The sequence below is a fragment of the Pagrus pagrus genome (assembly GCF_965226575.1).
Source record: "Pagrus pagrus genome assembly, chromosome: 17".
Lineage (NCBI taxonomy): Eukaryota > Metazoa > Chordata > Actinopteri > Spariformes > Sparidae > Pagrus > Pagrus pagrus.
In genome coordinates, this window is record NC_140201.1 from 6,591,994 (window position 1) to 6,604,145 (window position 12,152).

At 43.3% G+C, this 12,152-nt stretch overlaps 1 long non-coding RNA gene across 1 annotated transcript; it reads right to left on the bottom strand.

The window, feature by feature from the left end:
* Positions 1 to 6,138: 6,138 nt before the first annotated feature.
* Positions 6,139 to 11,658, bottom strand: LOC311273261. The gene is made up of 3 exons (XR_014624654.1): positions 11,596 to 11,658; positions 8,818 to 9,298; positions 6,139 to 7,334 (listed from the first exon to the last, which is right to left on the bottom strand). It is a non-coding gene; the product is annotated as an uncharacterized lncRNA (long non-coding RNA).
* Between the last annotated feature and the right edge of the window lie 494 nt (positions 11,659 to 12,152).

Below are 12,152 nucleotides of genomic sequence, written 5' to 3' on the forward strand. Positions count from 1 at the left end.
GTTTATCCAGACATTCATCCTCAGAGTCCACCTCCTCAGACTCGTGTTCGTACAGACATTCCCCCTCAGAGTTCACCTCCTCGGTCTCGTGTTCGTACGGACGTTCGTCCTCAGAGTTCACCTCCTCGGCCTCGTGTTCGTACGGACGTTCGTCCTCAGAGTTCACCTCCTCGGCCTCGTGTTCGTACGGACGTTCGTCCTCAGAGTTCACCTCCTCGGCCTCGTGTTCGTACGGACGTTCGTCCTCAGAGTTCACCTCCTCTGCCTCGTGTTCGTACGGACGTTCGTCCTCAGAGTTCACCTCCTCAGTCTCGCTCAGCCGAATGTTCACATCCTCGCGATTGAACCTGTTCTGCACTGTGCTACACTCTCCTTGTTGTGCTTTACGAGCTTTCTTGTCACTCTTGGACATGGATGACTTAGAGGCTGATGATGATTTTTTTGAAGTATCAAACCCTGGGTGATCTCGCTTCAACGCGTTGGGTTGATGACATGCTTGGTTATCAGCACCAATGCATCGTTTCAGTCTCACCACAAGTTTCTTAGTCATCTGCTGGGACTGGGGCCACTGCTGCTGCTGCTGCTGCTGCTGCTGCTGCTGGTGTCCTCTCGGTTCATCCTGAGTACTTTGGAAGGACGACAATACCTTACGTTTCCAGCTGAGGGTGGAAATAGTCTCTAAGCAATCCACCAGGGCTTTGCTGAGTCTGTCCTCTAGGCCGTGCATCATGATGATCTTGACTACGGTTCGGTTGGCAATAACCCACTCGCGAAGGATATCACTGTATTTTTTGTCTAACAGAGTGCTATCCAATCTCAGGAGAGTGCAGACTGTGTCTCTCCTGAGATTATTATCGTCGTTGAGCCAAGGTTCGCTTAGAAGCAGAGTCGACATGTTCTTGATCCATGTTGACACTGGAACTGGTTCCGGTATAATGATAGAGGACAGTCTGTCATCTTTGTCACCAACACTAGTCACAGCCTTTTTGTCGATGTACTGCTCATCAATAGTCAGACACCTAGCAGACATACCAGTGTCGACTTCTGAGTGTGATGATGATGATGATGATGATGATGATCGCCGTCTTGATGAACTAATCGGATCACATTCTCCTCCTCCCAGCCTCAGCCCTTTTTTCACTTTGTTGTGATAAGTGCGGAGTTTTAGGAAGATCACCTTAGCATTGGCATTCATCTGTACCGACTCCTTATCCTTGGGCTTGCCAAAAGCAGTGTTGTGTCTGATAATAGCGAACCACATCCTGTAGACTTTGTTCACGTTATCCAGGGTCTGCTGTTTGCACAACTCTTCACACTCTCTGACCATGTTGGTGAACATGCTGTTGTCCTCTTCATCCAGTGTGAAGTGGCGTTTCTTTTTGCCATACTTGGAGACGATGTCAGTCAAAGTTTTCCAGTCCTTTCTCATTTCTTCCTCCACCATACTGAGACGTTTCTTCCTTAACGTTGTGTGAGTCGTCGGGTCAGACAAGTACTTGTCCCAAACCCTTTGGTAGTAGCGTACCTTCTCAATCGGGCAAAATAACAGCTCTGCCACTGCAAACGCATTGGGGATCTTGTTGTCCATGAACCTAATGGCCCATTCCACCATCTCGGCCATTGTAGGGTCTGCAATGGCGCTCTCCACATGCTGGGGTAAATAATTACACCAACTGTTTGGATTCACACGCTTGATGAAGGCTGTCAATGCAGGGTTGTATATCTCCTGATACATTTCGGGTCCGGCGATGAAGGTATCTCTGTCAAACTCCTGCAGTGTAGCATTCCAACAGCTCACTAACTCTCCAGTACCCTTGACGACGCAGCATCGCTTGACAGCCCTGAAAAACCTTAATGTGGTAGACACGTACAGCTCACGGGCCTCAGCCTGACTCTTTCTCAGGGCAACAACAGGCACCAAGTTGACCCGATTGCCATCTACGAGCTTTCCGGTCCGTCTAAAGTACACAGTACGAGCGCCACCGTTCTTGTACGTGAAGCACTTCAGGTTACATCTCACCTCTTGTTCTGTGAAACAATCCACACTCATATCACGTTTCTTCTTCGTTTCAGCTGGTACAGTACTAAGCACACAGCACATGGGGTGTACATCTTCCATGCGAGAGGTCAGCGCGTCAGTGTGCTGGGTAGATGACAAGGTTTTATCATCTGTGCACACTAACAACTGGAAGGGTTTGATTTGTTGGAAAGACGGAGTCAGGGCTGTCTTGTGTGTGGGGACCTCAAGGGCCATGTCCCAAAATTCAAACTTGTTATGCGTAACCCGTTTCAACACCTCGAGGCTTTCGACTCCAGGGACAAACAGCACCTCTTGCACAAAGTGCGACTTTCCACTGCCCCCTTTGTCCATTGTTTTAATCCCGACAAGGTAGGTGCCGACCATAGACCTTTTGCCGTCACGGAACACGACGTTTTGTTGTGCAGAGTACTGGGTGACCACAGGGATTACTTTCTTGCCGCTGGCGCTTATCAAGTCTTTATTCGGTACAAAAAAGGTGGTGTAGTTATCTAAAGCCAGCAGCACGTGTTTGACACCAGCCCTGTCTACACCAGCCGTAGACTCAAAGTCGTTTCCACCTGCGATGTCCACAAGGTCCATTAGCGCAAGCAACAGAGAGTGTGACGGCTTTTGTGGAATAGCATCGGCGTCCCGAATCACCTTGTCCCTGATGATCTTGTAGACATTCTTCGGATTGTACATCTTCTCCCTGTCAGACAGTTCACCCTCCTTGCATATCATCAGGTCGACCACCTTCTCGAACAGTCCCAGTGCACTTTCACACTCGAAAACGTTCTTGTGAGCAGACTTGGAATACCACGGCGGGCGATCCGTCACAATGAAGCGAGTATTGTCCTTCATCGTGTAGCGCTGTTCGTGGAAAGTCACTCAATATCCAATAGAACCCCAGTTGTAAGTCATCCAGGCTGTGCGCAGTGAGTGTGCTGTGACCTTCAGTGTGATGAGAAGAGCACAAGTGAGTACCTCTCCCTTCAGAGACAGAAGGACTGTGATGTTGATGTGTCTCACGTAGTCCCTTTTACATGCCCTACTTATGCACCTAACGTGGGTTGGCTTAAAGGAAGCTGTTTTGACTTTACAGTAGTTGGAAGTCCACCCACTGCTGACATGGTCATTCATAGTCATTTACACAACATCCACCCTGATTGCACTGTGATGATTCGTAGCAGCAAGGTTCACATTATCCAACGGAAATCATTCGGTCCATCTGAAACAATGTTATCCAAGTGGTGTCATTCGTTCCAATTGACAAGAAATCATCCAACCTATGCTGTAAGTGAGTCTGGCTGTAATCAAACAGCAGTTACGCGTAACACTACAGCATAGGTGGGACACTGCGCGTAACTGCACAGGTTTCTCTATGCCTTCTGCCTATGATAGTTTTTGTTGACCTGGGGAAAGTTTGATTACAGCCAGACTCACTTACAGCATAGGTTGGACAATTTTGTGTCAATTGGAACGAATGATACTACTTGGACAAAGTTAGATTGCAGACAGATTCACCTCCGGTTACGCGTAGCAGCAAGGTTCACATTATCCAACGGAAATCATTCGGTCCATCTGAAACAATGTTATCCAAGTGGTGTCATTCGTTCCAATTGACAAGAAATCATCCAACCTATGCTGTAAGTGAGTCTGGCTGTAATCAAACAGCAGTTACGCGTAACACTACAGCATAGGTGGGACACTGCGCGTAACTGCACAGGTTTCTCTATGCCTTCTGCCTATGATAGTTTTTGTTGACCTGGGGAAAGTTTGATTACAGCCAGACTCACTTACAGCATAGGTTGGACAATTTCGTGTCAATTGGAACGAATGATACTACTTGGACAAAGTTAGATTGCAGACAGATTCACCTCCGGTTACGCGTAGCAGCAAGGTTCACATTATCCAACGGAAATCATTCGGTCCATCTGAAACAATGTTATCCAAGTGGTGTCATTCGTTCCAATTGACAAGAAATCATCCAACCTATGCTGTAAGTGAGTCTGGCTGTAATCAAACAGCAGTTACGCGTAACACTACAGCATAGGTGGGACACTGCGCGTAACTGCACAGGTTTCTCTATGCCTTCTGCCTATGATAGTTTTTGTTGACCTGGGGAAAGTTTGATTACAGCCAGACTCACTTACAGCATAGGTTGGACAATTTCGTGTCAATTGGAACGAATGATACTACTTGGACAAAGTTAGATTGCAGACAGATTCACCTCCGGTTACGCGTAGCAGCAAGGTTCACATTATCCAACGGAAATCATTCGGTCCATCTGAAACAATGTTATCCAAGTGGTGTCATTCGTTCCAATTGACAAGAAATCATCCAACCTATGCTGTAAGTGAGTCTGGCTGTAATCAAACAGCAGTTACGCGTAACACTACAGCATAGGTGGGACACTGCGCGTAACTGCACAGGTTTCTCTATGCCTTCTGCCTATGATAGTTTTTGTTGACCTGGGGAAAGTTTGATTACAGCCAGACTCACTTACAGCATAGGTTGGACAATTTCGTGTCAATTGGAACGAATGATACTACTTGGACAAAGTTAGATTGCAGACAGATTCACCTCCGGTTACGCGTAGCAGCAAGGTTCACATTATCCAACGGAAATCATTCGGTCCATCTGAAACAATGTTATCCAAGTGGTGTCATTCGTTCCAATTGACAAGAAATCATCCAACCTATGCTGTAAGTGAGTCTGGCTGTAATCAAACAGCAGTTACGCGTAACACTACAGCATAGGTGGGACACTGCGCGTAACTGCACAGGTTTCTCTATGCCTTCTGCCTATGATAGTTTTTGTTGACCTGGGGAAAGTTTGATTACAGCCAGACTCACTTACAGCATAGGTTGGACAATTTCGTGTCAATTGGAACGAATGATACTACTTGGACAAAGTTAGATTGCAGACAGATTCACCTCCGGTTACGCGTAGCAGCAAGGTTCACATTATCCAACGGAAATCATTCGGTCCATCTGAAACAATGTTATCCAAGTGGTGTCATTCGTTCCAATTGACAAGAAATCATCCAACCTATGCTGTAAGTGAGTCTGGCTGTAATCAAACAGCAGTTACGCGTAACACTACAGCATAGGTGGGACACTGCGCGTAACTGCACAGGTTTCCCTATGCCTTCTGCCTATGATAGTTTTTGTTGACCTGGGGAAAGTTTGATTACAGCCAGACTCACTTACAGCATAGGTTGGACAATTTCGTGTCAATTGGAACGAATGATACTACTTGGACAAAGTTAGATTGCAGACAGATTCACCTCCGGTTACGCGTAACAATATAGGTTTCCATATGCCATCTGCCTATGATATTTTTTGATGACTTGATGCTGTACTGTTTGCATTGGCAAATCTATGCTGTTTCACGTAACAGGAGGTGAATCTGTCTGTAAGTGTTAGAGAAAAGTAAGAAAGTGCATCTCTGCCTCCACCTCAACTGTCAAACATTGACCACATGGTATGTTTACTTTTTGTTGATCTTATTTTTTGTGTCTTTAAGACTCACACACACTCACAATTATTTTTGAGAGAGAATTAGCAGAATATATCTGTACTGTCAGACATAGAAAGGCGAGACAGATCCTGACCAGATACAGGCTCAGTGACTATTCATTTGTGACATGCAGTGATGTATTCCCCTGCTAATTATACAGCAGAACCGTCTACATTATATCCTGTGTGTGTGTGTGATTTGTGACTGAATAAACAAACACTTTCTCTGATCACCAGAGACCCAAACTCCAATTCCACTGAGGGATGGCAGATGATAACAGTGGTGTCCAGACTGACGTGACAATGCAGTCCAATGATACAAAGACAGAGTATCGCGAAAGCGAATTACTGTGTATGAACACTGACATCTTTCTGTTTGACGAGATGCTGACGAACTTCCCCGAAACCAATGTTGATTGGAGCGACACAAACAGCCTACTACAGCCCTTACTATGGTTACATGAAGACTTTGACAGCCCACCTGAATATTCCTGTGTACTTGAAGAAATCATTGAGATACTTGATGGCCCCTGGATACCTTAGACTCTTGTATATCCATGTGGTGTCTACTGGTGTACAATGAAGAAATCACACCGTACTTTTTTATTTTATTCACATTGCATTCCATAACAACTTCAAATGCGAACATAATACAAATCTGTCTAAGGCTCAGCATATTGTTAACATGATCAACAATGTCATTGTCATTGTCATTAAATCTATGTGTCAGCTCTCTCTGTCTCTCTGTCTCTCTCACTCTCAATTCAAATTTACTTTATTTGCATGAATGTCACAGAGACTGTGTTGCTAAAGCGCAAAGAGTCAATTAAACAGAACACAAATACACTTCATGAGTTAATATATACATATATACATAGAGTAAAAATTGAAGAAAATAAAATAAGACATCAATTGTGAGGACATGTTTCTGTGTGGGTGTGTGTGTACACACTTTACACAGTACCATATGCACAGACAAAAACCCTCAAATGGATTACTTCAGAAAATCTCAATTTACCCACTTACCAGCAACCTGACAGTTAGTATGACTGGGGGCAGTGGTGGTATGTTGCCGCGTCCGCAAAGTCTGACACCCCCTCTTCCTCCACTGTGGTTTCTCACCAGCTTAGCTCTCACACGAGCAGGGAGATGGTCAGAGGGTGCGCTGTTTTTGTCCCACAGGGCTAGCAGGGTATCTTTGGAGTAGGCAAGGTGACACACTCCCTGAGTCCACAGTCCGTCATGCGGCCACTGCGGCAGTCAGTTGGAGGGTCAGCTGCTTGGCTAACGCCATCGGCGCCTGTCCACTGGATCCTCTGCTCCTCTCCACCGTCGTCGTAGGGAGACTGGGCTGTCTCTCGTGGGCCAGCTGCTAGGCTAATGCCATCAGCGCCTACCCACCGGATCCTCTGCTCCTCTCCGCCGTGTCGTAGGGAGACTGGGCTGTCTCTCGTGGGCCAGCTGCTAGGCTAATGCCATCAGCGCCTACCCACCGGATCCTCTGCTCCTCTCCACCGTCGTCGTAGGGAGACTGGGCTGTCTCTCGTGGGCCAGCTGCTAGGCTAATGCCATCAGCGCCTACCCACCGGATCCTCTGCTCCTCTCCGCCGTGTCGTAGGGAGACTGGGCTGTCTCTCGTGGGCCAGCTGCTCGGCTAACGCCGTTGGCTAGTTGACGTTGTTAACTCAGGCGTCCGTGGTGGCTACCACTGCGTGGTAAGGAGCTGATTGGGTTGGGAACCAGTCGTCCTAGAACTGCACCACATTTGTTTTCCTCTCTCTTCTCTGTCATACCTGAAACACACAAGTTATAAAATAGTGAAAAGAAAGCAGCACAAATAACACAACACAAGTACACAAGCACCCACCACAGAGTCAATTAAACAGGACAAAAATACACTTCATAAGTTAATATAAACATATAAAAATAGAGTAAAATTTAAGAAAAATAAAAAAGACAATAATTGTCTGTGTGTTCGTGTGCATGTTTAAAATAATAAACAGTAATAGAATAATAAGTAATAATGAGAATAAGTATTACTAATAAGTTACTGTAAGTAAAAGTTCATATTGTTTTCACATTCTGCTAAAACATGAACTTAAAGCAACACTAGGTAGTTTTTCGACCTTAAAATAATATTTCTAAACTCAGTTATGTGGTAGAATAATGGTTAATATGATGAATGGTGACGCCTCTGCAGCTTGGCTGGGGTCACGGCGGCAGAAACCGCACTGTGTAACTTCCCAGAGCGGGTAGGTACAGTACATACCTGACATAAAGAAGTCTAGTGCGACCTGCTTTAAGACACGTTTATTCATCGGTGGATTTAGCCAGCAGCTACTTGGATTTTTTGTAAACCAATGCCAATGCCAGGTCGCACTAGACTTCTTTACGTCAGGTATGTACCTACCCTCTCTGGGAAGTTACCTAGTGTTGCTTTACCTGACAGCAAACAATCGAGAATCCATTGTGGTCTGTGTCTCAACAGCAGCCAGGCAGCGTGAGGTTGTGAGCCTGAGCTCAGGGCAAAGGAAAGTCACAGATGACTTTTTTCTACACTTGCGGATCATGGCACGCATTTGCAGATCTGCCGCGGCAGAAGTGTAGCAAAAGGGAACAGAAATAAATGAGTCTTTCAGTCTTTACATTGAAATATTTCTTAATGTGTGACATGCAGTGACATCTGACTCTCTCTCTCTCTCTCTCTCTCTCTCTCTCTCTCTCTCTCTCGGGTTTTATGTAGCTTCCTCCTTTGACTTCCTCCTTAGACTCTTGTATATCCATGTGGTGTCTACTGGTGTATAATGAAGAAATCACACCGTACTTTTTTATTTTATTCACATTGCATTCCATAACAACTTCAAATGCGAACATAATACAAATCTGTCTAAGGCTCAGCATATTGTTAACATGATCAACAATGTCATTGTCATTGTCATTAAATCTATGTGTCAGCTCTCTCTGTCTCTCTGTCTCTCTCACTCTCAATTCAAATTTACTTTATTTGCATGAATGTCACAGAGACTGTGTTGCTAAAGCGCAAAGAGTCAATTAAACAGAACACAAATACACTTCATGAGTTAATATATACATATATAAATAGAGTAAAAATTGAAGAAAATAAAATAAGACATCAATTGTGAGGACATGTTTCTGTGTGGGTGTGTGTGTACACACTTTACACAGTACTATATGCACAGACATTTGGTGTGACAAAACTTCAACACTATAATCCTCAAATGGATTACTTCAGAAAATTTCAATTTACCAACTTACCAGCAACATGACAGTTAGTATGACTGGGGGCAGTGGTGGTATGTTGCCGCGCCCGCAAAGTCTGACACCCCCCTCTTCCTCCATTGTGGTTTCTCACAAGCTTAGCTCTCACACGAGCAGGGAGACTGGGCTGTCTCTCGTGGGCCAGCTGCTAGGCTAACGCCGTCAGCACCTGTCCACCGGATCCTCTGCTCCTCTCCGCCGTTGTAGTCGGGGGACTGGGCTGTCTCTCGTGGGCCAGCTGCTAGGCTAACGCCGTCAGCACCTGTCCACCGGATCCTCTGCTCCTCTCCGCCGTTGTAGTCGGGGGACTGGGTTCTCTCTCGTGGGCCAGCTGCTCGGCTAACGCCGTTGGCTAGTTGACGTTGTTAACTCAGGCGTCCGTGGTGGCTACCGCTGCGTGGTGAGGAGCTGACTGGGTTGGGAACCAGTCGTCCTACAACTGCACCACATTTGTTTTCCTCTCTCTTCTCTGTCATACCTGAAACACACAAGTTATAAAATAGTGAAAAGAAAGCAGCACAAATAACACAACACAAGTACACAAGCACCCGCCGCAGAGTCAATTAAACAGGACAAAAATACACTTCATAAGTTAATATAAATAAATAGAGTAAAATTTAAGAAAAATAAAATAAGACAATAATTATCTGTGTGTTCGTGTGCATGTTTAAAATAATAAACAGTAATAGAACAATAAGTAATAATGAGAAAAATGACAGTATCAATAAACAGAAATAAATGAGTCTTAGTCTTTACATTGAAACATTTCTTAATGTGTGACATGCAGTGACATCTGACTCTCTATATCTCTCTCGGGTTTTATGTAGCTTCCTCCTTTGTGTGGGAGGTATGGAGTTCTAATTGTTGCAAAACTATTTGCAAATGTGCATCTCAAACTGTGTGTGTGTATTCAGATCTTTGTGTGGGTATTCAGATCTGTGTGTGTGTGTGTGTTCAGTGTCGCGATCCGCAAGTGTAGAAAAGATTTGTCTGTCATTTTCCTTTGCCCTGAACTGACGCTGCCTGGCTGCTGTAGCAGTACAATCTACACATTGAGCGTGTCACTATTGGGGTGACACTAACAGATGATCGTTACCCTAAACTTACTGTAACTAAAAGTTCATATTTTGTTCACATTCTGCTAAAACATGAACCTAACTGACAGCAAACAATCGAGAATCCATTGTGATCTGCCTCTCAACAACAGCCAGGCAGCGTGAGGTTGTGAGCCTGAGCTCAGGGCATACAATCATCAGAAGATGATTGCATGCATGCTCCAATGTCTCACTTAACAATGATAAAGTTAATCTAAATTTCACTTTATCAACTTCACAGTTACTTAAATACACTTTCTGGGCCCACAAACACCTTAATTCCTTATTCACTTGACACGTTTAAGGGCAAAAAAAAACCCCTCACTAAACACACACCTTAATACAATCTAAATCCTACACCTAAATATATACCCAAACCAAAATAACGTAAACACGGACACACAGATCTGAACACATACATACAAATGTCAACACGAACACACATATCTAAATACGTACAGAGACATTAATACACATTTGCAAATACTTTTGTATTTGTCTCTCTCTCCCACCTTTTCCAATATAACAAAAAAATGAAATTAAAATATTACTGTCCCCTTTTTTTCCAGGAAATACTATAAATAAATTATTCCTTTTTTTTAAAGAAAAATTTTACATTGTATTATATACACAGACAAAAAACTTTTAACACTGTTTTTAACACATCCTCAAATGGATTACTTCAGAAAATCTCAATTTATCAACTTCAACGTTACTTAAACACACACTCTGGGCCCACAAACACCTTAATGCAATCTAAATCAAACCAAACCAAAATAATGTACCATTCCCGATGTATTGGGGTGACACTAACAGATGATCGTTACCCTAAACTTACTGTAACTAAAAGTTCATATTTTGTTCACATTCTGCTAAAACATGAACCTAACTGACAGCAAACAATCGAGAATCCATTGTGATCTGCCTCTCAACAGCAGCCAGGCAGCGTGAGGTTGTGAGCCTGAGCTCAGGGCATACAATCATCAGAAGATGATTGCATGCATGCTCCAATGTCTCACTTAACAATGATAAAGTTAATCTAAATTTCACTTTATCAACTTCACAGTTACTTAAATACACTTTCTGGGCCCACAAACACCTTAATTCCTTATTCACTTGACACGTTTAAGGGCAAAAAAAAAAAACCCTCACTAAACACACACCTTAATACAATCTAAATCCTACACCTAAATATATACCCAAACCAAAATAACGTAAACACGGACACACAGATCTGAACACATACATACAAATGTCAACACGAACACACATATCTAAATACGTACAGAGACATTAATACACATTTGCAAATACTTTTGTATTTGTCTCTCTCTCCCACCTTTTCCAATATAACAAAAAATGAAATTAAAATATTACTGTCCCCTTTTTTTCCAGGAAATACTATAAATAAATTATTCCTTTTTTTTACATTGTATTATATACACAGACAAAAAACTTTTAACACTGTTTTTAACACATCCTCAAATGGATTACTTCAGAAAATCTCAATTTATCAACTTCAACGTTACTTAAACACACACTCTGGGCCCACAAACACCTTAATGCAATCTAAATCAAACCAAACCAAAATAATGTACCATTCCCGATGTATTATACTTGTTCGTTGTGGTCCCAAAACTACTCAACAAGTAAAATAAAAGGATATTTGAGTCAATGTTACCGTCCCGTCTGTCCTTCAACACGGAGTCTGTCAGTTTTCTCTTTCCTCCTCACACGTTACCAGAATAACTCAATACTAAAGTCCTGGTCCCTCGAAACTCTGTCTTTTCCATTCTCTCTACATGGGGGAGGGCATTTCCTGTTGCAATGCAAACTCTGTGTGTGTGTGTGTGTGTGTGTGTGTGTGTGTGTGTGTGTGTGATCTCTCTCTCTCTCTGTGTGTGTGTGTGTGTGTGTGTGTGTGTGTGTGTGTGTGTCTCCCGTCTTTTCCAATATATTGGAACATTATACATTTTTGCTATAAAACTCATAGTATCATGTAAGTAATCGCAATTGTCTTTTTTTCATTTTAATTACAAGAGGTTTGTATCTTTTTGAAAATAATGTTGCAACTCAAACGTCTTTCTCTTGTCCATTATTTTGAAATTGTTCACACTGTCTATAGTTTGTGGAAAATATAATCTTGCTAACAAAGTAAATGTACTGCTGCAGGTGTTATGTCTCATGCAGCTATCATGCAATTATATTTCTGTGTGTGAGAACACGATGCGCTCAGGT